We start from the raw sequence: 8767 nt of genomic DNA, 5'->3' as shown, positions 1-8767 counted from the left end.
AAAGAGTATGTATACATTATATTACCCTTACCTCAAAGATAACCATGAATTTAACTTTCCAATTGTTTTGTAGTTTTTGAGCAATTGAAAAGTAGCTCAATTTACTATATCCTCCTTCTTAAGTGTGAGTTCATTCGGACAACGACGAGTAAAATTATAAATAACTATCTTCAAAACTTGTACTTTCTCACATATCCCGTGTATCCTCCTTTTGTTAATTTATCTTTTGCTTGACTTTTTTCGTTCTTCTTTCTAAATCGATCCGATACATGATTTAATAATTTAAATTTAGGCGATATTGATTTAGACAGTAATTATTTTTATTTTCTAACATGAAATTTATAAAGTTGATGTTGTCGATCGTAACAACTCTTGAGATGAGCACATGAAGTCCACTAGAGTACAATCAAGTGTTAGTGCTTCACTAGAAAACAACATGTCTTTTGTAATCTTACTGTTTGTTTGATTATTATTATTAGGTGGTTTGATACAGAGTCTATTTAATAGATTACCATATCTCATAGAATAAGTTGTTTCATATTTTATATAGAATAGCTAACTTCATCATTTTAATATCATTATGAAATAAAATAGGGGAAATTACGCAAATAAGCAAACGTATACTATTTAACTAGCTAACATAGTTATAGTTTGAATTAATTATCATTCACAACGTCTTTTTAACTATAATTATGTGTGTCTCTCTCTTCTCTTATACATAAACAAATACAAATTATACAAATATAAATTATACATATATGACTATAAGACAAATACACAAATACAATTCACCTCTCTTCACTCTTTGCCCTCTCTCACTCCCCTCTCTCCTCCTTCTCCCAATCTCGCTCGCTAGATATACAAATGCATATGTATACCAGTTACATATGTATACAATTTATCTGACATATATACATATACAATTCGATAGATATAAAAATACAATTCACCTCTCTCCACTCTCTACCTGCTATCACTCGCCTCTATCCTCCCTCTCTCAATCCCGCTCGCTTCTCTCCTCCCTCTAACATATAGCTACAAATAGTAATTAACAAACTATAGCTATAGAGCTTCAATAAAATAAGTATAACTTACATAAATCTCATAGTGTATGACCTAAATTACATCATATCCCCACTGTTTTCAATTTTACAAAAATCCCTTAAAGTATCAGTCATCCGGATACATAACTGGTTGTCTGGATACATTAGTTGTGATACATAATGTATGTGTATGTTGCGCTTAATAAGGAATATTAACGTAAAATTGATCCTTATGTAAAATTTTAGCATCTTTGAAGAATCATATTGAGAAAAAGAAAGAAGTCGATCATTGAATTGATTAACCTGAGAGGAGAAATCTAACATGTCCGAGTTCTACGATTCGGGTTCAGAGCGGACCTACAGTGGCAGAGAGTTTGATAAGACTCTTGGATAAGAAAGATCAATCTTGAATAAGCTTCAGCGGATTCTCATTATAAATCTTTTTATAAGCAAGGAGCTATCTATAGGAAGATAATTGTCAGGTCAGTCTGGTCGGAAAGAAGCTTGCTTACACCTTGCTTTATATTGAAAGAAGTCTTCTTGTTCATATGTCAAGGGCTGCTACGGTTTTGCGCGTTGTATCGAATTAAACCACATGCTCCACCGCTTGTGTAGGCCCCCGTCAATCCCTTTGAGTTTCGGTCTTGCGACCGTAATACTAACTTATTTGAAACTGATAGAATAATTATAATGTTATTGAATTGATGCTTCAAAAAATTCAAAGGAGGAAGGAACAAAACTATTATCTACTTCATTATATTACGATGAAATTTAATTATTTAAATTTAGTTGATACTAACTTATTTGAAACTGATAAAGTAATGATAATGTTATTATAATATAATTTTTGGTGAGTACAAAAGAAACAGAAAAATTGCTCCACACACAACCATCATAAAAGAATTGTGAGTGGGAAAAAAAGAGACAAATTATTATTATTATTTAAAATTATTATGGAGTGTATTCTTCTATTTTGATGTTGTGCCCGGACTTAGCACTTGTTTCTAGGGCTGGGCATAAACACCGGATAACCGAAATATCGAATCGAATCAAATTATTTTGGTTTTGGTATTTCGATTTTCAATTCGGTATATGTTTTTGTACTTTTTGGTATTTTGATTCGATTTTCTGTATATAATTTTTGTATTATTCGATATTTCGGTTTACCGAAATATATTATATTATAATATATATTAATATTATATTAATTATTAATATTAAATAATAAATAGAGAAAATGGTCTAAAAACCCCCCAACCTATACCCGAAATCTCAACTACACACTTCAACTTTAAGGGTGTCATATTACCCCCCTGAACTTTATATTTCTCTATTTTCTACACACTTAAGTGCTGACCTGTCATAGGAGGTGTTCTCACCTCCTCTAGGCGCGTGCGTTAGAAGGTGAATTTTGACGAAAATTTCCTCTTTCTCCCATAGTCATCTTCCCCACCCTTAAATAAACCATTTTTTCTCCATAGCAACAAAGACCAAATTCTCATACCAGATTCACCATTGTTGATTTCACACAACTTATAAACTCTCATGTAAAAACCTTAGAAAAAATAATCAATTCAATTAAAGATAAAATGACATGTTTTTCAATCATCCAAAAATGAAATCTGGATCATATTTGAAAAAATAAATAAATTGGGTTTACATCAAATTCAATTGAACTCCCTAATGAGAAAGTTTTTTCCTTTTTATTGTAGATCCTTTAATTATTAATCTCAAATTTCAATTAATCAATGAAAGGATTCAATCTCAATTGACCTCCATTAATGGCATAGCTAGTGTTTTCGTTTGTTCTCCCTCTTTTGTTGCTTGACCATCAGCCACCACTGTTGCCGCCTCCGGCGAAACCCAAACCACCAACAAAACCCCGTTCTCCTCTTCCCTTTTCCTCTTATCTCTCTTTCATTCCGAGACAACCACCATGAAGACCTACCTTTGTTCTCACAACAAGGTCGACTACAACAACAACAACAAAACCTTGCGGCTGTACTGCTCCAACCAGCGAGCTCCGACGAAGCAAGCAAAATTTCGACGTAGCAACGATATGCACAGATCCTTTTAGATTATTTTTCAATGTTCTCCGACAAGCAAAACTCGAATATCGCTTGACAAGCTCCCGCTATCAATATTCATCTTTGTTCCTCACAATTCCATAGGAATTTGAAAGAATTGTGGGAAGAAGTTACCTTAGAGATTTGAAGAAATTGGGAGAGTATAGGAAAAAGTGGAAAGATTATAAAAAGATTGAAAATAATAATAAATTAATTGAATTTTCACCTGTCAAATGCGTGAAGTTCACAGGCCAACACAGATCTGGTTATGACTTTTTAGGGGTGTAATTCTTACAGTTTTAAACAGTTCAGGGAATAATAGAACACCCATAAAGTTGGAGTGTGTAGTTGAGATTTCGGGTATAGGTTGGGGGGTTTAGACCATTTTCTCTAATAAATATTATAATTTAAATTTAAAAGCAAAATAAGGTCAAAGAGTACACCTGACAAGACTCAAGACCTTTAGCCTTTTCAAACTTTTCACTTTTTTAAATTTCTTTACACCTTTCTAACCGTACCAGCAGCACACAACCACATGCAGCAGCAACACTTTGGCACTTTCCACTTCCGACGACCGGCTTCGACGCAGCAACCACCAGTCTGCGTCGACCAGCAGCAACGACCAACACCAGGCAGCAGCACGCAGCAGTGAGCCAGCGACCGCTTTTCAGTATTCACACAGCAGCCGACCTTTCCACATAGCCAAAAATAAAAAACTGAACTAACAAAAACTGAATCGAAATAACATAAACCGAATCGAAATAATAAAAATTGAATTGAATCAAATTATTTTGATTTGGTGTTCGGTACACGTGGTACAAAAATCAAAAATCGAACAAACTGAAAACAAACCAAAATCGAACCAAATTACCGAATGTCCAGCCCTATTTGTTTCCCTGAACTATTAATTTAACGTGACAAAAAAATTTGGAATATTAATGCAAGTAAAATTCAACTGATAAAATCACCGAGAACTTTCACATATAGACATTTTAAAATAGCCTATTACTCTTCATAGCTATAATTTGCTAATTACGATTCGTAGCTACATGTTATATGGAGGAGAGTGGTGAGGCGAGATTGGGAGAGGGAGGAGAGAGGCGAGCGAGAGAGAGCAGAGAGTGGGAAAGGTAAATTGTATATGTATATCGGCAAGATAATTGTATATTATACATATTTATTTATATATCTGGCAAGCGAGATTGAGAGAGGGAGGATAGAGACGAGCGAGATTGGGAGACGGAGGAGAGAGGTGAGCGAGATTCGGAGACGGAGGAGAGAGGTGAGCGAGAGAGGGCATAAATTTGTATAATTCGCATCTCGTTTGTATAATTCACAGGTACGTTTGTATAATTCGCATCTCGTTTGCATAATTCACAGGTACGTTTGTATAATTCGCATCTCGTTTGTATAATTGACTAATATAAAGTCTGGAATTATTTAAATATGATAAAACTCAAAAAATGAATTGATACAAACATAAACATATGAACTTTAAACAATTATATAAAATATATCATACAAATTACATTATATAAATTATATTATACAAAATCCGAAGACAACACATTTATACAAACTTTAAAAAGTTATACACAAAAAGATTGAATGTATATGGTGACAAAACTGAAAAATCAAAGGAAATAATCGTCATATACAAATACAAACCATTGTATACAAATACAAATCAGAAGAATTGTTCGTTGCGAATTATACAAATGTGGCAAATTATATAAACATGACTAATTATACAAACTCGAAGTCACACTACTAAAAAATTGTCAAAAAACGACGGTCAAAAGCGACGGACTGCGTCACTTTTTTGGTCAAAATCGACGGAAAAGCGACACAGTCACTTCCGTCACTTTTTAGCTCGACGCTTTTTAAAAAGCGACGGACAACATCATTTTTAAAAAAGTGACGGACTGCGTCATTTTTAGAGATGGACTGCGTCTCTTTTAGCGACTGACTGAGTCGCTTTTTTACTAAATTTTTTTTGATTTCTTTTTAAAAAAGCAACGGACTGTGTCGCTTTATTTTAATTTTCATTTTTTTAACTTCTAATGGGCGACGCAGTCCGTCGCTTTTCTGGAAATTTATTTTTTGAAAATCCCAGAAAAGTGACGGACTAAACCACGTTGTCCGTCGCTTTTTCTGCAATATTTTTTACAGTAGCAGCTCGCAGCTTCTGCTGCCCATCTGCAAATGCAATTCAATTCAATTCTACACTTTCAGCCCAATCAAACACACACAATTATAAACAATCTAAACAAAACATAAAACAACAAATCATAAATTAAAGACTTATAAAGTCTTTTAAAATTCATTTTAAAATTTCAAAAAGTTCATAAATGTCCAGAGATCTAAACTAGGGAGTGAGATCTACATAATCATCCTCATCACTCTCGTCATCGGTGTCATCGGGAGCCGAAGTAGTAGATCGACGAGCGATGTTCATTACTTGTTCTTTTGATTTGCTGAACGGTCTCACTCATGCTTTGTTGTTCAGCTACTCTTTTCCGCTCCGGCTCTGCTAGTGCCACTGTAAGTTTAGCTATTTGATCCGACATAGCAGCAATCTGAACACCGTCAAGTGTCTCAGCTTGACTTGACGATCCAATACTTACTAAGCCTGACTGAAGGCGTTTAACATCGTTGCGAGAGCCTAGACCATAGCATCTACCCTTGTGTGTCCCCCCTATCACTTTTTCTTTCCAAATCTGAGTGGACAGTTCAGGTGTCAATTGAACCGAACTATCTAGATTCTCAGCGACGTACTTATGAAAGTCATTCTGCATATTAAATATAAGTATTAACATCAATATATATACATATCATAAATATATTCACTATTGATATTATTCATATTAAATAACTTACAAAAGTTCGTTCGGCCTTTTCCTCCACCCACACATTCGGATCCAACTCATTTTCTTTCTTCCTGACATGAGTCTTTTTGAAAACCTCTGGTTCAATGGGAGTGCGTCCCAATTCTTTTTCCTATAAATAAAAACTGAAATTTATAATGATATATATGTATCAACTAATTATTTATTTAAAAGTTTGAATTAGAACTTATCATCTCTCGTGCAATTGTTCCAATCGTCTTTGCACCTCCGGTGTGCAACGAGCCACCTTTAAGACTGCCTCTAGCCATTTTGGCTTGATCTGATATTGCCTTAAACTTGTATGTGTTCCAATACTGACCCAATTCATCAAAAACATAAGACAACATCCAACCGGGACGTTCACCACTATCCCGAACACTCTTTAGCCAACTAGGCAGTCTGGCAGATGCCTTCCTCTCAAATGTGGTCCCAATGACCAAATTGTACCTCGACTCCCAAGTACACATAGTCTGAAAAAATTGAATAACGTTAATTAAATCGATAGTAAAAAAAAGTAAAGTATACTAAACTTAACCAAATAATATATACCTTAAAGTTATTAAACATCGCCTGGCGTATACTGTTTGAAATCTCGCTCCAAGAGTGATAAGCTTGTGTATAGAGTCTTCTAACACACTCTTTTAAAGCCCGGGTAGCATCCTTTGCAGGATGCCACCTGCAAAACACATAATAAATATGTTAATTCATGAATAATATATTAAAGTATAAGAAATAAATAAAATAAACTAACAAATAGATAACAAAACAAACTTACGATGATCCATCCAGCTCAATCATGACTCTACCAAGTCTGTCCTTCTGGCCAGGAGCTAAAGCAGACATCGTATCATGTGGTGTAGCACTAGGTGCAGCTATAGACGAGAGTGATACATTAGGATGCACAAAACGCTGAGTCAATGAAGGCGTACCAGCCATAGCATCTGACTGCTCGCTACTAGAATCTCCAAGCATCATGGCAGATAACTGAGGAGATATACCTGTGAGAGATGGAGTACCTGCCGATAAGGGTCGTGCTCGACGAATAGCCTGTAAAGGTAGGTCCTCGTAGCGTCTTGAAGGCAATGCCTGTGAAGTAGATGAAGCACCGACTGGTCGACGATAATTAGGATAATATTGTCGAGGATTCTCCATACCAAACGGAACAGAAAATAAATGAGTATCATGGCTGATGCGCTCTGGCATAGAAGAAATAGATCCTGCAATATCCTTAGAATCTATCGGTCTCCTAGACTTCTTCTTCTTAGCCTGTTTAGTTTGACTAACTCCAAGATGCTTGCGATGTCTATCACTGTCACCGCCTGATGACATCTATATGCAAATTTACATGTATAATATATATAAAAATCATAAATTAAATAAAATTAGTAAAATACACTTACATATGTACTAGCTAGCTTTCATTCTATACTATTCCTCCTCGCTTGTTTTAATTCCATCATTCTCCCATTCTTCTTCCTCAATTGTTTCATTTTCATTATCGTCCCATTTTTCGTCATCAAATGATTCATTTTCCTCATTCTCGGATATTTCTTCCTCAACATTCAATATCTCATCATCAGTTACTTCTTCTAATATGTGTTGAGGATGTTGTAGTGTGGTTTCCAATTCAACATCAACTTGTTGTTGAACAATTGCAACATCATTTTGATACGCCACATCTAAGACATTGTCAATTTCAATTCTTCCCACAGGCTTACTTTTTATAACAACCCACCAATCAGCTTTGTCTCTACGCAATGAATATGAAGCGTAATACACTTGTTTAGCATGTTGTGCAATAATAAAAGGATCATAACTTATGTATTTTCTGGTGTGCTTAACTTCAATTATATTATATCGATGGTCCACCTTTGTGCCTCTATGTGATAGGTCAAACCACTCACCCCGAAACAATACAATCTTCTTATTAGGCCAACTTGAATACCTCACTTCAATAATCTCTTGAATGACACCATAATATTCAATAGTTTGACTAGTACCATCAACATCACCTTATATATAGACACCGCTATTATTTGTTTTCTTGTTCCTAGATACTTCTTCAGTTTGAAACTTAAAACCATTGACACAATACTTATTCATTGCCAGTACTTCAGATTGAGGTCCAAGGGCTACTTCTTTCACTAATTGCAAATGTTGGACACTTGAGTATTCATCGTAAACTTACGCGATTGTTATTTCAAGTAATATAATTTAGTATAACATGAATATATTATTAAATACTTAGTGATTGCACACTTACATAGTTCCTCAGCCATTTGGAAATTTTTGTATAGATGGCTTCATTACCCCATGTGTTTACGAACAAGCTGATCATTTTACATTCAAGTATTTCGTTAGTTAATGATCACTTATTAGTATGTAATTTAATAACTTATTTTTAACACTTACTTAACATATGATTGAATCTCTGGACAATTAAGCAAAATATGTGTCACAGATGGTTGCATTTCCATATCAGTGAAGCCTCGCTTTCTACGCTTTTTAGATCCTCGACCATTTTGATTAAAAATTGATATCGGTGAAAATAAAGGATCAATATCGCCTTCATCATTGCGATTGGGCCTGTTTCTCCTACATGACACATCATGACCAAAGTAATAAGAATAAAAATCACTTGTTTCTCTCCCAATATGACCTTGAACAAATGATCCTTCGATCCTTCCCATTTGCTTAATCGTTTGCTTCGAACTACCAATTTTTCTGCATGCATATATGTATATATATGTTAATATATAAAAGACTTGGC

At 34.6% G+C, this 8767-nt stretch overlaps 1 protein-coding gene and 1 long non-coding RNA gene across 2 annotated transcripts in view; one reads left to right on the top strand and one right to left on the bottom strand.

Annotated features, from left to right (window-relative positions):
* Window positions 1-8767, top strand: part of LOC125862484 (beta-galactosidase) — a 299954-nt gene that overhangs the window by 224885 nt on the left and 66302 nt on the right. The window lies entirely within an intron of this gene.
* Window positions 5794-8767, bottom strand: part of LOC125862502 (uncharacterized) — a 6113-nt gene continuing 3139 nt past the window's right edge. Inside the window, exons 3-4 of the long non-coding RNA XR_007446052.1 lie at window positions 5990-6109; window positions 5794-5901 (exon numbers count right to left, since the gene is read on the bottom strand). This is a non-coding gene — a long non-coding RNA (uncharacterized LOC125862502). The remainder of the gene's footprint in view (window positions 5902-5989; window positions 6110-8767) is intronic.

This window comes from Solanum stenotomum, chromosome 4 (genome assembly GCF_019186545.1).
Source record: "Solanum stenotomum isolate F172 chromosome 4, ASM1918654v1, whole genome shotgun sequence".
Taxonomy (NCBI): Eukaryota; Viridiplantae; Streptophyta; class Magnoliopsida; order Solanales; family Solanaceae; genus Solanum; species Solanum stenotomum.
Note: the sequence above shows the minus strand (reverse complement) of the source record. Positions and strands in the feature narration are given on the sequence as shown.